Raw genomic sequence first — 21122 nt, forward strand, 5'->3', positions numbered from 1 at the left:
TCAAAAAATAAAAAAGATTAACAAAAAGTGTGTGTGTGTGTTTACTCCCTGTTTAAGTAAAAAATCTGTTAACTTTAATAGATAATCCTGAAGATTTTACCAATTAATTCTACACAGGTAAAATAATCCTTATAAAAATCAGATGAAGATAGCTTCTGAAAATAAAATCTAGACCACCTTCATTATGACAATTCTGTTCTTCACGATTCTAAATGAAGTATATTTACAATTTATTACAAAATCTGTCTTTGCTAATAGGTCAGTGTTTCCTTTTCCAAACACCAAATACCTCAGAAGGCCTATGTTTGAGCCCTAACTTCAGTATTCTCCAGAAGTTTGCTTCAAGGAATACTAATTCTTTTTTTTTGAGACGGAGTTTCGCTCTTGTTACCCAGGCTGGAGTGCAATGGTGCGATTTCTGCTAACCGCAACCTCCACCTCCTGGGTTCAGGCAATTCTCCTGCCTCAGCCTCCTGAGTAGCTGGGATTACAGGCATGCGCCACCATGCCCAGCTAATTTTTTTTCTATTTTTTAGTAGACACGGGGTTTCACCATGTTGACCAGGATGGTCTCCATCTCTTGACCTCGTGATCCACCCTCCTTGGCCTCCCAAAGTGCTGGGATTACAGGCTTGAGCCACCGTGCCCGGCCTGGAATACTAATTCTTGATGGTATTAGAAAAAAAAGATTTCTTGGGAAAATAGGCAAATGAAGCAAAGCATAAAACATCTACTTTTGCCCAGGTGCCATTGTCTTCTGCCTGTAATTCCAGCACCTTGGGAGGCCTAGGCAAGCAGATCACCTGAGGTCAGGAGTTCAAAACCAGCCCGACCAACATGGTGAAACCCCATCTCTACTAAAATACAAAATTAGCTGGGCGTGGTGGTGCATGCCTGTAATCCCAACTACTTGGGAGGTTGAGGCAGGAGAATTGCTTGAATCTGGGAGGCAGAGGTTGCAGTGAGCTGAGATTGCGCCATTGCAACAAGAGTGAAACTGTCTCAAAAAAAAAAAACCAAAACTACTTTTGAGGAATTCAAAATACACATTATCAGCTTATCAAAAATGTAGTAAAGGCATTTTTATTTAACTGAGTATATCTCAAATATATTATGGAATTCTCAGTCCCAATGTCTGGAATAGAACTGTTTTCTTAGATGCTACCATAACCACAATGAATGTCTTCATGGATATAATTTTAGACATTATGGTGAGTGGGTATGTCGGGCGGGAGTAAGTCAGGGCAATTTTTTGCAGCTCACATCGTGCTCTGAAAGTAGTTACCTGGTTGAATGGAGGGTTAGCGCTTTTCTATAGAATAGAAAATATGCCAGCCCAATCCTCAATATGTTTGTATTAATGTTTAAATATTATATTAAATGATGATTAAGGACATAAATGAGTTTCCGAGGTAATAAAGATACTATATTGAATATCATTTTGTGTATTTCCTGATTTCCTTAAAGAGTCAAGAATCTAAGATATTACCTAGAAATCAAATTGTTCACTGTAGGCTGTATACATGTTCAGCTTCACTGCTTATTGCCAAATTGTGGCTCCACCAGTTTGTTTTGAATCCCTTTGATAACTGAATATGAGCATTCATATTTCCCTACCTCTGCTATCAGTCTCAATTTTATTACACTGGTCTAGGCACAGTGGCTTATACTTGTAATCCCCGCACTTTGGGAGGCCAAGGTAGAAGGATTGCTTGAGCCCATGAGTGTAAGACCAGGCTGGGCAACATGGCAAAACCCCGTCTCCACAAAAATAATTCACATGTAGTGGCATATGCCTGTGGTTTCAGCTACTTGGAAGGGTGAGGTGGACAGATTACTTGAGTCTGGGAAGTTGAGCCTGTAGTAAACCATGATCATATCACTGCACTCCAGCCTGAGTGTTGGAGTGAGACCCTGTCTCAAAAAAAAAAAAAAAATCCTGATTATAACTGAGTCAAGCATCTTTTCATTTGTGTTTATTGGCCAATTGTGTTTTCTTTACTATGCTTTTTAATGATGCATTTGCTCTATTTCTTTTGCATTATCTCATTTATTGATTTTCAGGATTCTTAAAATATTTCAGGTATTGATCATTTTAGGTATTAAACATTTATAAATCTTGAATTTACCTTCTTTTAATGTGGCTTGTGTTAAAATTGTGTTATGGTGTTTATTGTTTTACTGGCATTTTAAAATTTAGATACTCTTAATTTTCAGCCTTACTAGATACTCCTTTTTAAAAATTACTTTTAGTCTTTTAAGTTTTCTGCCATGCAGTCATGGACATACACAGAAATAACTTTCCTCAATATTTGTTTATTTATTTTTATTTTATTTATTAATTTTTGAGATGGAGTTTCGCTGTTGTTACCCAGACTGGAGTGCAATGGCACGATCTCGGCTCACCGCAACCTCCACCTCCTGGGTTCAGGCAATTCTCCTGCCTCAGCCTCCTGAGTAGCTGCGACTACAGGTGCGCACCACCATGCCCAGCTAATTTTTGTATTTTTAGTAGAGACAGGGTTTTACCTTGTTGACCAGGATGGTCTCGATATGATGACCTCATGATCCACCAGCCTCGGCCTCCCAAAGTGCTGGGATTATAGGCATGAGCCACCGCACCCGGCCCCTCAATATTTATTTTATTTGCATTTCTTATTGCAGTCACTGGAATCTTCAAAATAAAGTTGAGTAGTAGGGTGGATAGTTGGCATTTTCCTCATTTTCCCAATTGAATGGAAATTGCATGTTATTTAAACATTTAGTGTAATGCTTCTTCTTGATTTAGGGTATATAGACCTTGTTATATATAAGTAGTTTTGTTCAGTTGCCATTTTACTTGATGCCCAATGACTTAGGAGGCTGAGGTGGGAGGATTACTTGAGCCCAGAAGGTAGAGGCTGCAGTGAGTTGTGATTCTGCCACTGTACTCCAGCCTGGGCCACAGAGTCTTACTCTGTCTTAAAAAAAAAATTAACTAGAATCATGGAACTTCAGGAAAGTGATATATTTATGGCTAGTTTTTATTTTATTTTTTTTAGATAAGGTCTTGCTTTGTCACCCAGGCTGCAGTGCAGTGGTGTGATCTTGGCTCACTGTAATCTCTGCTTTCTGGGTTCAAGCAATTTTCCTGCCTCAGCCTCCTGAGTAGCTGGGATTATAGGGGGCTACCACCATGCCGGTTAATTTTTATATTTTTAGTAGAGACGGGATTTCACCATCTTGGCCAGGCCAGTCTCGAACTCCTGACCTCAAGTGATCCACCCGCGGCCTCCCAAAGTGCTGGGGTTACGGGTGTGAGCCACTGCACCTGGCCTTATGGTTAGTTTTATTACAGAGAAGGGATACAGGTTAGAATCAGCTAAAGAAAGAGACTCGCAGGGCAGAAAGTACAGGAGGGCTCCAAAGGTGAAGGAGCTTCCAGCCCTCCCCTCCCTGTGGAGTCAAGGATGGCATTACCTCTTTCTGACTGCAATGTGTGACAATATGCAGTGTTGCCAACCAGGAAAGCTTTCCTGAGCTTTTAGTCCCCAATTGTTACTGGGTCTTGATCACATCCTACCTAGGTGGCTGGTCAATCTTCAACTCCGCCAGGAGGTTCAGGCACATACCTTGAGTCTTCAATTCCTCCAGGGGTAGAAACTGGTATGGCCCACACCAAAGCCCTCATTAATCATATTGTTAGATTGTCTGGTGGTCAAAGTCCCCAAGGAAACAAGACATGTCTACATTCCAGGGCCCTAGAGATCACCTACAAATCTGAAAACATGCTGTTGCTTGTAAATAAAACTGTATATAGTCCACTTTCAAGACTTCTGTTAGGGGAAACTGAACTCCATGGCATCACATTGGGCACCAAGAATCAGTGTCATGTGGGATTGATGAGAGCAGAGGTGTAAGCCAAAGTAAATGTTTGTTTGTTTGTTTTTTTGAGACAGAATCTCACTCTGTCACCCAAGCTGGAGTGCAGTCGTGCGATATCAGCTCACTGTAATCTCTGCCTTCCAAGTTCAAGCGATTCTACTGCCTCAGCCTCCCGAGTAGCTGGGACTATAGATGCCTGCCACTGTATTTTGTAAAAACACAAAATTTTTGTATTTTTAGTAGAGATGGGGTTTCGCAATGTTGGCCAAGCTGGTCTTGAACTCCTCACCACAGGTGATCCGCCTGCCTCAGCCTCCCAGAGTTCTAGGATTACAGGTGTGAGTCACCACACCCGACATGTTTGACTATATTCTCTTTTACCAACACACAAGAAAATAATGATGTCTTAAAGACTGCAGGTAGCTGAAAGAAGTATTATTGGAAAAAGACACAGAGTAAAAATATCCTACTATACCATGGAATAGAAACAGGTCATTATTATTATTTTTTTTGAGACAGAGTTTTGCTGTTGTTACCCAGACTGGAGTGCAATGGCACAATCTCGGCTCACCGCAACCTCTGCCTTCTGGGTTCAAGCAATTCTCCTGCCTCAGCCTCCCGAGTAGCTGGGACTACAGGCGCGCACCACCGTGCCCAGCTAATTTTTTTTTCTTTTGTATTTTTAGTAGAGACAGAGTTTCACCTTGTCAACCAGGATGGTCTTGATCTCTTGACCTCGTGATGCCTTGGCCTCCCAAAGTACTGTGATTACAGGCTTGAGCCACCGCACCCGGCATTATTTTTATTAAATAGAGACAATATCTGTTTAGTTTATTCTATTGTATTTTCATTTTTTTTTTTTTTTTTTTTTTTTTTTGAGACAGTCTTGCTCTGTCGCCCAGGCTGGAGTACAGTGGTATGATTTCAGCTCACTGCAACTTCTGCTTCCTGGGGTTCAAGCGATTCTCTTGACTCAGCTTCCCCAGCAGCTGGGATTACAGGTGTGTGCCACCAGGCCCAACTAATTTTTGTATTTTTAAGAGACGAGGTTTCGCCATGTTGGCCAGGTTGGTCTTGAACTCTTGGTTTCAAGTGATCTGCCTGCCTCAGCCTCCCAAAGTGCTGGGATAACCAGTGTGAGCCACTGTGCCTGGCCATATATCTTGTTTTTTTTCTTTCTTAGACAGAGTCTTACTCTGTTTCCCAGGCTTAGTGCAGTGGTGCAATCACAGCTTACTGCAGCCTTGACCTCTCTGAGTATAGGTGATCCTCCCACCTCAGCCTCCTGAGTAGCTAGGACCATAGGCGTGTGCCACCATGGCTAATTTTTTTTTTTTTTTTTTTGGTAGAGACAGGGTCTTCCTCTGTTTCCCAGGCTGGTCTTGAGCTTCTAGACTCAAGGGATCCTCCTACTTCAGCCTTCCAAAATGCTGGGATTACAGGTATGAGCTACCATGTCCAGCTCATGTATCATTCTTTGCTTTGCCTTTTTTTTTTTTTTTTTTTCTTTTTTTTTGAGACGAAGTCTCGCTCTGTTGCCTGGCTGGAGTATACTCGCTTGAACCAGGGAGTTGGAGGTTGCAGTGGCACAATCTTGTTCACTGCAACCTCCAATCCCTGGTTCAAGGGATTCTCCTGCCTCAGCTTCCCGAGTAGCTGGGGTTACAGGCACATGCCACCACGCCTAGCTAATTTTTTTTTTTAGTGGAGACAGGATTTTAGCATGTTGGCCAGGATGGTCTCGAGCTCCTGACCTCATGACCCACCCCCATTGGACTCCAAAATGTTGGGATTACAGGCGTAAGCCACTGCGCCCAGCCTGAGTGTTTACTCTTATATGGATTCCTCCACCTCCACCATAAGTAAGACAGGCCCGAGGGAGGTGGAAGGAGAGAAATGCCCTTCCCCCAGGAACAAGGTCTGCAACAAGGCCCTGGTAAGGTCTTTCCCCTGACACAGCCTCCACCAATTTACCAAAATTACTATTTAACTGTTCCTACACATTTAGGGCTCCTGTGGCTTTTAATCTAGGCAAACATCTTGACTGTCTTGCTCTGAATTTGCCTGTCTCTTCACATTTCAGGGTGCTGGTTTGCTCTGCAACCTCAGTTTTCTAATGAATCCAAGAAAGTTGATTTTCAGTTTGTCCAGCCTTTTTGTTTGGAAGGATAACTTCCAAGCTCTACATGTCAGTGCTGAAACTGAAGTTCTTGTTTTGGATCCTTTTTCTATTTTACAGATATTTCCATTAATCAATCTTCAAGTTCATCTGTCTTTCTTCCATCACATCCATTCTGCTATTGAGCATGTCTGGTGAATTTTTTTCAGTTACTGTGTTTTTCAGTTCAAAAAAAAATTTGGAGACAGAGTCTTGCTCTGTCACCCAGGTTGGAGTGCAGTGGCATGATTTGGGCTCACTGCAACCTCCACCTTCTGGGTTCAAGCAGTTCTCCTGCCTCAGTTTCCTGAGTAGTTGGAACTACAGGTGCACACTGCCACACATGGCTAATTTTCTGTATTTTAGCTGAGACGGGGTTTCTCGTGTTGCACAAGTTGGTCTAAAACTTCTGAGCTCAGGCAATCTGCCGCCTCAGTCTCCCAAAGTGCTAGGATTACAGGCATGAGCCACTGCACCTGACCTAAGATTTCTATTTGGATATTTTTAACATCTTTCATTTCTCTGTGGAGATTATTTTTTATTTGTTTGAAGTGTGTTTTTTCTTAGAGCTTGGTTATAATAGCTGCTTTAAAGTCTTTGTCTGGGCCGGGCGTGGTTGCTCACGCCTATAATCCCAGCATTTTGGGAGGCTGAGGTGGGTGGACACGAGGTCAAGAGATCGAGACATCCTGGTCAACAAGGTGAAACCCCGTCTCTACTAAAAATACAAAAATTAGCTGAGCATGGTGGTGTGTGCCTGTAATCCCAGCTACTCGGGAGGCTGAGGCAGGAGAACTGCTTGAACCCAGAAGGCAGAGGTTGCGGTGAGCCAAGATAGTGTCATTGCACTCCAGCCTGGGTAACAACAGCGAAACTCCGTCTCAAATAAATAAATAAATAAAGTCTTTGTCTGATAATTCCAACACCTGTGTCATCTCAGGATTGATGTCTTTTTATTATTTCCTCCCCATGAGATGACATTATTTTCCTCGTTTGATGTCTAGTAATTTTTTTATTGTATTCTGGGCATTTTGACTATTATGTTTCTCTGGGTCTTGGTTTAAATCACTTTTTGGTTTAGCAGGCAATCAACCAAATAAGACTCAGGCCACAATCTCCTCCTACTCATCTTCTGTGTTCTGTAATATCAGTTCAATTTTCAAAGCTTTCACAGAGCTGTTCCATGTCTATGCCACCCTGTGGCCAGTCTACCTGGGCAGTGTTCTACTCTGTATTTTAATTCTCAGTTTCAGTATGCTATTTAGAGTCAGATTCATGAATGCACAGCTTGGAGATAACTTCTGGAGTTCCTAATTTTGTGGGATTGCTTTCTTGAGCTTTATTCTCTCTGATCTCCCCAATACGCTCCAACTTAGAGACTATCTCATCTTCTGTATAGAAAGGTGAGGCCCTTGCTTTGCTATGCCCTCTTCCCTTCCTTCCTTCTCTCTCCTTCCTCTTTTTCTCATCTTTCCTTTTTTTTGGATGGAGTGTCACTGTGTCACCCAGGCTGGAGTGCAGTGATGCAATCTCACCTCACTGCAAACTCCATCTCCGAGGTTCAAAAGATTCTAATGCCTCATCATCCGAAGTAGCTGGGATTACAGGCATTGCCACATCAGGTTAATTTTTGTATTTTTAGAAGAGATGGGGTTTTGCCATGTTGCCCAGGCTGGTCTTGAACTCCTGGCCTCAAGTGATCTGCCCGCCTCAGCCTCCCAAAGTGCTGGGATTACAGGTGTAAGCCACCATGCCTGGCCTCCTTGCTTTTTATTCTGCCACACATTTCATGTAAACCTCTAGGACCAATCAATAAGTGAGAAAAAAGCAAGATAATTCCCCTTATGTTCTTGGAATACAGTTCCTTCAATCAGAGAAGGATTTTTCTCCCTTGAGATTTTAGGCACCAGCCTGGTTGTTCCTGCTGTCATCAGCATTGTTGCCATGGGATTGCTGGGAGCCTTTCTGGTATTTTGTGGTACAAAACATCTAATTTCTCTATGAAGATCTCTTTAGCAGGACCTTTTGTTTAAACTCATTGTACTATAAATTGACAGATTTCCTTATGCATTTCATTTTCCAAAAATGTGTTGATATTTCCTATCCTGTTTTTTTTATACGTTCTTTCCTTTACTGTCATTTTAATGAGCTTTTAGAGACAGCCAAAATAAACACTGTATACAATCGCTAGTCTTTATCTCTTCTTCTTCCTCATTTAGTTAGCCTATGTGTACATTCCAGTTTTACGTTTTTACACTTTCATTGTATTTGTCATCTATGTTGACTTCTGAAATGTGTTAAGTTGCCTTTAAAAGCAATCAAAACTATGGATAACTGTTATTCTCAGTTTCTACCCATACTCAGAGGAGTTTCCTTCTCAAATATTGGGAGACAAGAGGACATTTCCACTTTGCATTTCTTTCTTTCTTTTTTTTGAGGTGAAGTCTCGCTGTGTTGCCCAGGCTGGAGTGCAGTGGCACGATCTTAGCTCACTGCAACCTCCCCTGTTCCAGTGATTCTTCTGCCTCAGCCTCCTGAGTAGCTGGGACTACAGGCATGTGCCAGCACACCCAGCTAATTTTTTTAGTTTTTAGTAGAGATGGGGTTTCACCATATTGGCCAGGCTTGTCTTGAACTCCTGACCTAATGATCCACCCGTCTTGGCCTCCCAAAGTGTTGGGATTACAGACATGAGCCACCGTGCCCGGCCTCTTTTTATTTTTTTTTGAGATGGAGTCTCTGTCACCCAGGCTGGAATGCAGTGGCTCAATCTTAGCTCACTGCAACCTCTGCCTCCTAGGTTCAAGCAATTCTCCTGCCTCAGCCTCCTGAGCAGCTGGCATTACAGGTGGCTGCCACCACATCTGGCTAATTTTTGTATTTTTAGTAGAGATGGGGTTTTGCCATGTTGTCCAGGCTGGTTTTGAACTTCTGACCTCAAGTGATCCACTCACCTCGGCTTCCCAAAGTGCTAAGGATTACAGGCGTGAGCCACTGCACCTGGCCCTGGATTTCTTTAATCTCAGGAGACCAGGCTTGAAACCAAAGAGTCAATTCCACAATAGAACATTGCTGAAATTACATTAATATGCTATTGTTATTGGATAGGGGGTCCAAATCCAGACCCCAAGCGAGGGTTCTTAGATCTCATATAAGAATTCAGGGCAAGTCCAAAGAGTAAAGTGAAAGCAAGTTTATTAAGAAAGTAATGAATGAAAGAATGGCTACTCCATAGATGGAGCAAACTGTTCCTGGAAGTGAGAGGAGGAACGCACCCACCTGGAGTACAATACTTGTTTATATATAAGATAACAAAAAATCATGGGAGATGTGTTCTACTACAAGGAATGTGACAGAGGACTGATAATCTTCATGTAACTACTGTCTTCTGCAAGCAGCTGTATTATTATCTTTAAAGCAAAACTGAGTTCATGCACATGGAAAATGATTCAATCAATGATGCCTATGTAGTGAAACTTTAGTAAAAACTGTGGGCACTGAAGCTTGAGTGAGCTTCTCTGGTTGACAATATTCTGGGTGTACGTACAGCCAAACATCAATACTGGGAGGGTAATACAGCCCAATGTATCCTTTCCCTGTTATAAATGTGACTGTGAATATAACAGCTTTCAGTGAGTTCTGTGAGTCTCTACTAGATTATTACACCTAAGGATGGTGGTAGAAACACCTGAATTTGTAGCTAGCTGGTCTGAAGTGAGAGTGGTCACAGGAATCCCTTAAGTTGTGTCTGAGTGTAGGAACTGTTCCCTCAGACCTTGCAGTTTGCCTAATCCTTTACAATGGCCTTTTCAATATATGATGTTTCAGGTATTAGTTATCCAAATGGAAATACCATACCCCCCTACAATTAATTCCAAGTGAATTAAAGACTTAAACACAAAAGGCAAAATAAATCATTTATAGAAAATAGGGAGAATATCTTCACTCTTAGGAGAAGAGAGATATCATATACAAGACGTAAATAAATAGTGTTAAATTTGATGGCATTAAAATTGAGAATTTCTACCATCATTTAAAGATTACAGTTAGAAAGCATGCACCGTACATATAACTGAGAAGGATGAAAATCCACAATATTTAAGACACGCATACAAAGCATTAAATGGAACAAAAACCCTGGAAATATAAAAACCAATAGAAAAATCAGAAATGACATAAAATTATACTTTGGAGAAAGGAAAACATGAATGCCAATAAGCATAAAAGTGGGGTGGGGGGCTCGACCTCATTTAGTACCAAAATATGCAAGTTTGAAATCAGAATAATATATACCCATTCATACCCAAGCGAGTAAAAATTTAAATGTTTAGTAATACTAAGTGTTGGTGAAGATATGAAGTAACAGGAATTATAAATGAGTATAATAAACACTTTAGAAAACAACTGGGGAATATGTAGTAAGGTTGAAAATGCCTATAACCTATGACCTAGCAAGTCCATTTCTAGTTACATACTTACAGAAATTCTTGCACAGTATACAAAAAGAAGAGTTCAAGAATGTTCACAGGAGTAATGTACACAATACACGTGAAAAAATATGTTCATACAATGGATAGCTATACAGTAGGATAAGTTTGCAATGTGAATGAATCTCCTGAACACTCGTTGGAAAACAAGTAATAGAGTTGCAGAAGAATCCAAACAATACGATTTCTTTACATCAAATTGAAACAGGAAAACAAACACATATGGTTAAGACTATAAAGAAAAAAAAGGAAATGCAAAACACAAAATTCAGAATAACAGATACCTCTGACAGCTACAGAAGGGGAGTTGGATTGGGATGATCAAAGCACACATGGGAATTTTAACATTAACATTCTACCTCTTAACATGGGTGTTCAGTCCCCAGTAATATGTTACACATGTTCTACTATTCAATATTTAATAAAAGTAGTTTTAAAAAGTTACAGGCCAGGCACGGTGGCTCATGCCTGTAATCCCAGCACTTTGGGAGGCCAAGCCAGGCAAATCACCAAAGGTCAGGAGTTCAAGACCAGCCTGGCCTACACGGAGAAACCCTGTGTCTACTAAAAAACACAAAATTAGCCAGGTGTGGTAGTGTATGCCTGTAATCCCAGCTATTCGGGAGGCTGAGGCAGGAGAATAGCTGAAACCCTGCAGGCGGAGGTTACAGTGAACCAAGATTGCACCATTGCACTCCAGCCTGAGTAACAAAAGTGAAACTCCACCTCAAAAAAAGAATAAAAAGAAAAAAAGAAGACACTAAAGACTGTAAGAGATTAAGAGAGACAGTAATTGGGATCAAGCCCAACCATAAGACTGATGCAGGCTTCATAGACAATGGTTCTTGACCTAGATTCAGTAGAACCCAGAGAAAGAGGTGGTGAAGGATAAACGGCCTTCTTGTGTTTCTTGTGCAATGGAGGCATGAGATAGACTGTGTATTCTGAGAACTCCTAGTAGTTTAACGTAACTAGGGTAGAGTCAGAGAGGGAGCAGAGAGATGAGGCTGAAAAAAAGGATGAGATCCTGAGACATTTATACTTGTCCTGACAGGTTAAAAGAATTAACTGAGGGGTTTTAAAGCAGGATATGTTGCCTCCAATTAAAAGAAGAATCTTGCTATAGGAAATGAGGAAATAGTGACTTATGTAGTTTGAGGGGTAGGGGAAAGTTTCACATAACATGTAGAAGATTAACTGGGACTCAGAAAAGGAATGGAATTCCAACAAGCAGAAAACAGACTGAGCAGCATTCCAAGCAGAGTGAGCAGAAGTTGGAGGTAAGAAGGGAGACCAATTGCATCCTGTGTTTCTGAGGAGCAGAAAGTTACCTGGGATAACTGATGAGGGGTTCTGGGAGAGGAGTAGAGAGAAGTGATACTGGAGAACTCCACAGAGATCTGTGGATCAGGATGGAAATGTTTTGAATGACAGGTGATACCTGCCAGGACTAAACACGTCATCTTTACTCTCCACTTTACTCCAATACTAGGCTTCGTGCTCTGTTAAATGCAGAATGTGTTTTTTTAGTAAATATGCAATGAATGTCAAAGAGTTGGAGATTTACCCTGAAAGTAACAGGGATTCACTGAACAAAAGATTAGTCCATTACTGGACTATCTTATTGGCAAAGAGTAAAAGTGGAGCTAGGGAGCCCAATCAGGTCAACATAGAGAGTATCTACTCTTACAAGGCAAAAGACATTAGAGTGTGGCCCTAGGGTATAAGCTCATAGAACAGAAAGAAAAAAGAAGCAATGAAATTGGGAACTTCACTTGATGTTGGGGAGACCAGAAGGTAGGACTAGGGGACCCGAGGTTGCCAGTGTAAGCACAGGTGAATTTCCATTATCATCACATTCCCCAAACTGTTAAGATCACATTATACAGAGAAATTATAAGGAAGCCCATGGTCACAGAGCAAGCAAATGGCAGAAATGGGCTAACATTCTACCCTTTTATTGCAGTGCACAGCATCCCATTAGCAGGGACAAAGGACAATGAATATTTTCAGGAGAGGAGAATATACAGGGAGAAATAAACAGTGAAGAGTTAAAGGGTGAAGGGAACTGAAGCTCCCTCCCCACGGATGTGCAGAGAATGGATGGGGAAGGTATGGCGATCTTCTGACAATCTTAGAAAGGTTTTGGCCTCTATGGGAATGGGAAGAGAAACTCAATAAATTCTTACTTAATTCTAAAGAAAAGTAAAAGAGAAAGAAACAGATTAATTCAGAATAGAAAAAATATGTTTCTTTAGTCTTAGATTGAAAGCAATTAATTCTTGAGGACTGGCCAGAATTAATGAAGTAAGTGCCACATTCAGACATATCTAGGGAAAAAAACACCCTTAAATTTCACAGCCTACAAATACCATGCCACGCTTTAAAATATGTTACTCCAAAGTAACATAAAAAAATCCAAATAAACACTCCAAATTTGGAATTTTATAGCCAACAGTCTCTAGTCAGATATAACATCAAATATCTTAAATACTAGATTGTTTGGATAAAAGACAAAAAGTATTTTAGGAAAATATAAAAGTAACTATTCTATTTTTATGGTAAGGAAGACCATCTGGGATAGGACAAAGGGAAGTAAATTTAAGGAAGGAGTTGATTTATCTGAATACATTTCTGAAAACTAAATGAATCTAAAAGCACACAAAATAGATTAGCTGTGAAAAAACATTTCTAAAACAACTTATAAATGATAAATAGAAAATATGCTGAACATATGAACTTGTTTAAAATAAACCAAAAAAGACAGCATTCTTTGACAAGCGGGCAAAGGAACTCAGTAGGTTAGTTAGAAATCCCAGCTCTGTCATTTTTTAACTTTGAGGCGAATGACTTGATTTCCTCAGTTGTCAAACTAGAATAATACTCCATTTCAAAAAGTCTGAGGTGTCACTGATTATAATGCCACTGTAACTTCATATACTAGGAAAGAAAATAAATGCCATCAATAAAACTATCACTTGCCAAGAATTTTTGTAAAGCCCCTTTTGATTTCAGAGAGGTTAAAATGTGGAAAAAAGTGCATCAGAGAATTAATGAAATATAGTCATACCTGTCTGATAGGGCTGTTATGTGGAGTAAACAAGATCACATCTGTAAAGAATGTCCAACTCTAAGTGGTTCAAAGTGCATGCTCAATAAGTTAGCTACTTTTATTAGTCGTATGAACCCACCCTGAAAAACAAATCACATGATCTCACACATATGAGCAGACAAAATAATTTGAAAACATTAATAGTGACTATCTGGATGGAGGGACCATGGATAGGTGACTTAAACTTTCTTAAATGACTCCCTCAAGTTTTGAAACTTTTGCAAAAATTGTATATCACTTAATCATAAGAGGGTATTCACGTTATTTCTATCTTGAGGAAAAAATATATGGAGATAAACTGGACAGGCAGACACTGCAGTCTCTAAGAAATTGAGACTGGGCGCGGTGGCTCACGTGTGTAATCTCTGCACTTTGGGAGGCTGAGGTGGGTGGATCACGAGATCAGGAGTACAAGACCAGACTGACCAACATGGTGAAACCCCATCCCTACTAAAAATACAAAAATTAGCCAGGCGTGGTGGCCTGAGCCTGTAATCTCAGCTACTCAGGAGGCTGAGGCAGGAGAATTGCTTGAACCTGAGAGGTGGAGGTTGCATTGCGCAGGGATCCCACCACTGCACACCAGCCTGGGTGACAGAGCGAGACTCCACCTCAAAAAAAAAGAAAGAAAATAAATTGATAAGTGGGCCGGGTGAGGTGGCTCACACCTGTAATCCCAGCACTTTGGGAGGCTGGGAACTGCTTGAGCTCAGGAGCTCAAGATCAGCATGGTGAAACCCCATCTCTACTAAAAATACAAAAATTAGCCAGGCCTAGTGGCAGGTGCCTGTAATCTCAGCTACTCGGGAGGCTGAGGCAGGAGACTCACTTGTACCTGGGAGGCTTAGGTTGCAGTGAGCCGAGATCACGCCACTGCACTCCAGCCTAGGTGACAGAACGAGACTCTGTCTCAAAAAAAAAAAAAAAAAGAAAAGAAATTTATAAGCAAAATGGCTATTGCATGTGACCATGGAGGGGACAACAAAATTAGTGAGACTGAAAAAGCTAATTCTGTTCTTCAGTTTCCCTGTCAAATCACTGAGGCATGGTTTCTGTCAACACTCTTATGAGCATGAACAAAATCCAAGTAAGCAGAAATTCTAGATCAGATGAGACAACATTTGAAAAATAGCCCTGGGCTGCTTTAGGAAAATGCTCCATAAATGCAGTTTCCTCCCCTCTTCCCCTTTCTCCAAATCATGATAAATCTTTTGGATAAATTTCCGAAATAGGACACTGTCCTGAAAACCAGTAAGTCTTTCCCAAGAAGAAAATGTCAAATGCAACTTACCTCCACCATCACTTCAGATGCACAGCAGTTCTCTCCTCTTCTGGGTTCTTAAAAAAAGAGGTGGAAAAAGGTTAAGAAACTGTAAGACAACAATCCTTCCCTGAACCCCTTGGGAGGCCAAACTCCTGCCCCACCCCAAGCACTGAGAGGGAGTCTAAAAAAGCTGCAACTCCAATGCCCTCTGTTATCCTCACAAAGAAACGCAGGTGACCTTAGAAGCCCAGAGAGGAGTCCTGGGAAAGCTCCTCAGACCGTTGCCTTCTTCCTCCATAAATAAGGACCTAATTTGGGGAACTTTCAGGCCTAGCGTCTTACACTGAGCCCAAAAATCTGTGGTGCCAAGACACAGCTTAAGTGGATCCACCAACAGGATCTCAAACTCCTATTCTTTAGGCCGGGGGCACCTTTATGGGCCTAGATGCCTGGTGGCTACAGGGTGAAAGAACAAAGAAGAGGATATAGCAGGGACTCCCCAGGCCCAAACCCTAGAACAATCTCCACCCTCAACCCACACCAGAGATAGGCCGGGTGGCCGGAAGGCCATTCAGAGATTCACTACCTACAGACCAGCCGCAGTTGGGGTTTTGGGTGGAAGCCCAGGACTTTTCCACCGGCAGACCCCGCCCAACGTATCCCCAGAATGTACAGCGAGGGCGCCCGCCCCCTCCCAGGCCTCCCAAAGGTGGGGTCGACGACCTGGCCCCAGGGGCTCGCGCGCGCACATACACTCACATGTACAGCCACACAGAATCCTGCGCAGACAGGGCTCCCACCACAGCCCCGCGGGCACCGCGGGCACCGCGGGCACAAGTCGCCGAGCTCCTGACGCCGGGCGCACAATCCACATCCAGGGAGAACGGCACGGACTTTTAGTCCAGTCAGGAGGAGGCAAGGTTGTGATACCCCAAACCTCCTAACATTACCAGCCCGCTCCTGCGCCAGCCTCACCACACACACTCCCTGCCCGCTCGCTACCCGACACTGTTGTCTCCTGAGCGGGGCCAGCGGCCCTGACACTCCCCGGCCATCCCGACTGCACGGCCCAGACACTCTCTCCTTTCCCCAACGCACAGTCCTGACTTGCCTTCGCGGTGAAGCGCGGGCATGCAGCCCGCCCGCACATCTCCGAGAGCCACCTGTCTTTTAAACTCCAGACGACCCCAGCCCCGCGCCGGGACACCTTACCGCCCCTTCGGCGTCCCAGCACTCGGGTCTAAACGAGTATGTCCCAACCCAGTGAGCTCCGCAGCCAGGGACGTTCCCGCCCTTTGCGTTCCAACTCCGGCCAACTCACGCGGACCAGCCTACTTCGGCCGCGGGGCTCCCTGGGAAATGTAGTCCAGAGGTGGGGGCCCGCCTGCGGCCGGGACTACACCACGGTCCCCACCTCCAGTGAAGACGAGGACAGAGTGCCCAGCCGCGCCCGAGCAACCTCCCAGGACCGAACACACAGGCCCAGGCAGCAAAAGGTGGCCGCCAAGGGCTAGATAAAGGGTGTGGGTCTGTGGAGGATTCAGAAAAATGTAACCGCAAACCTTGTAGGTGACGGCCCGGCCCGCCGCCAAAGCTTCCGGAGTCCGCGAAGTTAACCCGGCTGCAGCCGCCCTCGCCCCAAAAGGAGGGTCAGGGAGTGGGGTTTGTGTGTGTATTCCCAGTGGCCTCTCAGAAGTGCAGTGAAAAGCCAGGGAGCGGACCACACAGGGTTCCCTCCATAGTGAGTCGCACTCTGGGGCGGGATCAGGAGAGGGCGACTCCTGGCCTAACCACCAAATAGGAGTTAGCCCAGACCTGAGACTTCGCTCACCTGTGCCACAATCCCGATACCGCCGGGTGGCTAAGTTTGGGCTGGGAATTCACTTCCCAGTCCAGGTCTTCTGGCATCTTAGCATTTAAGTCACTAATTTCTGTTCGGGCCAGGCCACAGGCTTTCCTGGAAGGTGTCTGGGAAATGACCTGGCCTAGCGGTTTGAGGATGTGGCTTAGCGGAGCAGTCACCGGCAAGGGACTGGAGGAGGATGAGGGATAACCTTGGGTCTGCAGTGGAAATAATGGAATAGCAATGTAGTGGGATGCAACGTCATTATTTTAGGATTAAGTTGCAGAAGGATGTTTAATGACAGAAGTATGTTTGAGAAATAACTTGAGGACATGGAAAAGTGCTACTAAAATAAACCATGTAATACTGTATTTTAAAATGTTACAAATAGACTGGACACGCCTGTAATCCTAGCACTTTGGGAGGTGGAGACGGGAGGATCACGAGGTCAAGAGATCCAGACCATCCTGGCCAACATGGCGAAACCCTGTCTCTATTAAAAATACAAAAATTGGCCGGGCGCGGTGGCTAACGTCTATAATCCCAGCACTTTGGGAGGCCGAGGCAGGTGGATCACAAGGTCAAGAGATCGAGACCATCCTGGTCAACAAGGTGAAACCCTGTCTCTATTAAAAATACAAAAATTAACTGGGCATGGTGGTGCGTGCCTGTAGTCCCAGCTACTCCGGAAGCTGAGGCAGGAGAATTGCTTGAACCCAGAAGACGGAGGTTGCGGTGAGCCGAGATTGTGCCATTGCACTCCAGCCTGGGTAACAACAGCGAAACTCTGTCTCAAAAAAAAAAAAAAAAACAAAAATACAAAAATTCTCTGGGCATGGTGGCACGCACCTGTAGTCCCAGCTACTTGGGAGGCTGAGCAAGAGAATCGCTTAAACTTGGGAGGCAGAGGTTGCAGTGAGCCGAGATCAAGCCACTGCACTTCAGCCTGACGATAGAGTAAGACATGGTCTCAAAATACATATACATATATATATATAAATAACAGAAACGTAGACACTTCGGCAATGATATTTGTAAAGTTAGTAACACATTGTTAACAGTCGTTTATTTCTAGTATGTGTAACTGTGACTTTTAGGTTAAAAAATAGTCCCTTATATTTTTGGCCATTATCGTTTCTTTCTTGTGAAACATTACTTTTTACATTTTATTAAATAAAAAAAAATTCTTAAGTATTTCTAGTTTACAAACTAGAAAACAAAATACTAGACCAAAATTTAAAAATCCACAATTTAGTACTAAAAGATAAGTGAAACATAAGACTGGTAAGAGTGAAATAAAGCAAAAACATCAGAAATGAGGGGAAAAAACCCCATGGATATAGAGTTTAAAAGAATTTTTTTTTTGAGATTGAGTTTTGTTCTTGTTGCCCAGGCTACAGTGCAGTCAGGCGGTCTCAGCTTACCGCAGCCTCCGCCTCCCAGGTTCAAGGGATTCTCCTGCCTCAGCCTCCCAAGTAGCTAGGATTACAGGTGCCCACCACCACACCTGGCTAAATTTTAGTAGAGACAAGGGTTCATCATGTTGGCCAGACTGGTCTCGAACACCTGACCTCAGGTGATCTGCCTGCCTTGGCTTCCCAAAGTGCTGGGATTACAGGCATGAGACAGTGCCCAGCCCGGGGTTTAAAAGAATTTTGAGGCTGTTATATACAACTCTATAACCATGGTAGAGGAAATTGTAGATTTTCTAATGAAATTTAAATCATTGGCCGGGTGCAGTGGCTCACACCTATATTCCCAGCACTTTGGGAGGCCGAGGCGGGTGGATCACGAGGTCAAGAGATCGAGACCATCCTGGTCAACAAGGTGAAACCCCGTCTCTACTAAAAATACAAAAATTAGCAGGGCATGGTGGTGCGCACCTGTAGTCCCAGCTACTCGGGAGGCTGAGGCAGGAGAATTGCTTGAATCCAGGAGGCGGAGGTTGCAGTGAGCCGAGATTGTGCCATTGCATTCCAGTCTGGGTAACAACAGCAAAACTCCATCTCAAAAAAAAAAAAAAAAGAAGAAGAAATTTAAATCATTATTACTGAGATAGAAAATCTGAACAGAATAACCATATGAAATGCTTTATTTTATTTGATATTTTGAAGTATGTTCAATTAAAAAGGTACCATACCCAGATGGTTATAGCTCAATTTTAGCTAATTTGTGAACTAATAATGATTATTCAATTTATTTATATCCAATTTATATGTGCTCTCCAATGAATTTTTGTCTAACTGGCATAAAATTTATTAAAGACATAGCAAGCCATGGTGGGTCATGCCTGTAATCTCAGCACTTTGGGAAGCTGAGGTGGGAAGATTACTTGAGGCCAGGAGTTTGAGACCAGCGTGGGCAACATGGCAAAACCCCTTCTCTACAAAAAGACAAAAATTAGCTGGGTGTGGTGGTGCACACCTGTATTTCCAGTTACTGGGAGACTGAGGATGGAGGATCATTTGAACCCAGAGGCAGAGGTTGCAGTGAGTTGAGATTGCACTACTGCTCTCCAGCCTGGGTGACAGAACAAGAATGTCTCAAAAAAAAAAAAAGAGAAAAGAAAAAAATTTCGATAAAGACAGGCCAAAAGAAAAGTATTAGGTTGGGCGCGGTGGCTCACACCTGTAATCCAAGCACTTTGGAAGGCCGAGGCGGGTGGATCACGAGGTCAAGAGATCGAGACCATCCTGGTCAACATGGTGAAACCCCGTCTCTACTAAAAATACAAAAAATTAGCTGGGCATGGTGGCATGTGCCTGTAATCCCAGCTACTCAGGAGGCTGAGGCAGGAGAATTGCCTGAACCAGGGAGGCAGAGGTTGTGGAGAGTGAGATTGCGCCATTGCACTCCAGCCTGGGTAACAAGAGCGAAACTCCGTCTCAAAAAAAAAAAAGAAAGTATTGATCAGTTTCATTTGTGGTTATAGATGTAAAAGATCCAAGTAAAAGGCTGATTTCAGGCCAGGCGTGGTGGCTCACGCCTATAATCCCAGCACTTTGGGAGGCTAAGGCGGGTGAATCACAAGGTCAAGAGATCGAGACCATCCTTGTCAAAAAGGTGAAACCCCGTCTCTACTAAAAATACAAAAATTAGCTGGGCATGGTGGTGTGCGCCTGTAGTCCCAGCTACTTGGGAAGCTAAGGCAGGAGAACTGCTTGAACCCAGGAGGCGGAGGTTGTGGTGAGCCGAGATCCTGCCATTGCACTCCAGTCTGGGTAACAAGAGGGAAACTCCGTCTCAAAAAAAAGGCTGATTTCAATAATGTAGTATAAAATTTATACAGTTATGTCAAAGGATTGAGAGATACAAGAAATTCATAAATGATACCAATAAGACAAAGTGGTAGAATAATTCCCCAAGACGTCCAAATCCTAATCCTCAGAACCCGTGAATATATCTTACATGGAAAAAGAGACTCTGCAGCAGATAGGCTTCACCTAAGAATCTTGAGATGGAGGCCAGGCATCGTAGGTCATGCCTATAATCCCCAGCACTTTGGGAGGCCGAGGCAGGCAGATCACTTGAGGTTAGAAGTTTGAGACTACCCTGGCCAACATGGTGAAACCCAGTCTATAATAAAAATGCAAAAATGAGCCAGACATGGTGGTGTGTGCCTGTAGTCCCACCTCTCAGGAGGCTCAGGCAGGAAAAAAGCTTGAACCCAGGAGGTAGAGGTTGCAGTAAGCCAAGATCATGCCACTGCATTTCAGCCTGGGTGATAGAGTGAGACTCCATCTTAAAAAAGGGAAAAAAAAAGAATCTTGAGATGGTAAGATTATTCTGGATTACTGAATAGGCCCAACAAGGGTCCTTAAAAGAGGAAGGCAGCAGGGTCAGTCAGAGAGCACAAAAGGGAGATGTGCTTTGAAGATAGAGGAAGGAGCCATAAGCAAAAGAATGCAGGCAGCTTCTACTGCTTCTCCCCTAGAACCTAGAGAAGGAACACTGTTTTATGACACCTGGATTTTAGCCAGGGTAATTTCACACTAACAGGACGCATTTCACACTTCTGACCTCAGTATCTGGATGAAGAAATCTTCCCTCAGAGCAGGAAGAGGTTGGAATGACTGTCATTCATCAAAAAACCATATCCTCGGCCGGGCGTGGTGGCTCACGCCTATAATCCCAGCACTTTGGGAGGCTGAGGCGGGTGGATCACGAGGTCAAGAGATCGAGACCATCCTGGTCAACAAGGTGAAACCCCGTCTCTACTAAAAATACAAAAATTAGCTGGGCATGGTGGTGCGCGCCTGTAGTCCCAGCTACTCGGGAGGCTGAGGCAGGAGAATTGCTTGAACCCAGGAGGTGGAGGTTGTGGTGAGCCGAGATCGCGCCATTGCACTCCAGTCTGGGTAACAAGAGTGAAACTCCATCTCAAAAAAAAAAAC

General features: G+C 43.3%; 1 long non-coding RNA gene across 1 annotated transcript in view; it reads right to left on the bottom strand.

Annotated features, from left to right (window-relative positions):
* LOC144580734 (uncharacterized) overlaps positions 1-16184 on the bottom strand; it is a 27389-nt gene extending 11205 nt beyond the window's left edge. Inside the window, exons 1-2 of the long non-coding RNA XR_013530790.1 lie at positions 15997-16184; positions 14913-14959 (exon numbers count right to left, since the gene is read on the bottom strand). This is a non-coding gene — a long non-coding RNA (uncharacterized LOC144580734). The remainder of the gene's footprint in view (positions 1-14912; positions 14960-15996) is intronic.
* Between the last annotated feature and the right edge of the window lie 4938 nt (positions 16185-21122).

The sequence above is a fragment of the Callithrix jacchus genome, chromosome 22, assembly GCF_049354715.1.
Source record: "Callithrix jacchus isolate 240 chromosome 22, calJac240_pri, whole genome shotgun sequence".
Lineage (NCBI taxonomy): Eukaryota > Metazoa > Chordata > Mammalia > Primates > Cebidae > Callithrix > Callithrix jacchus.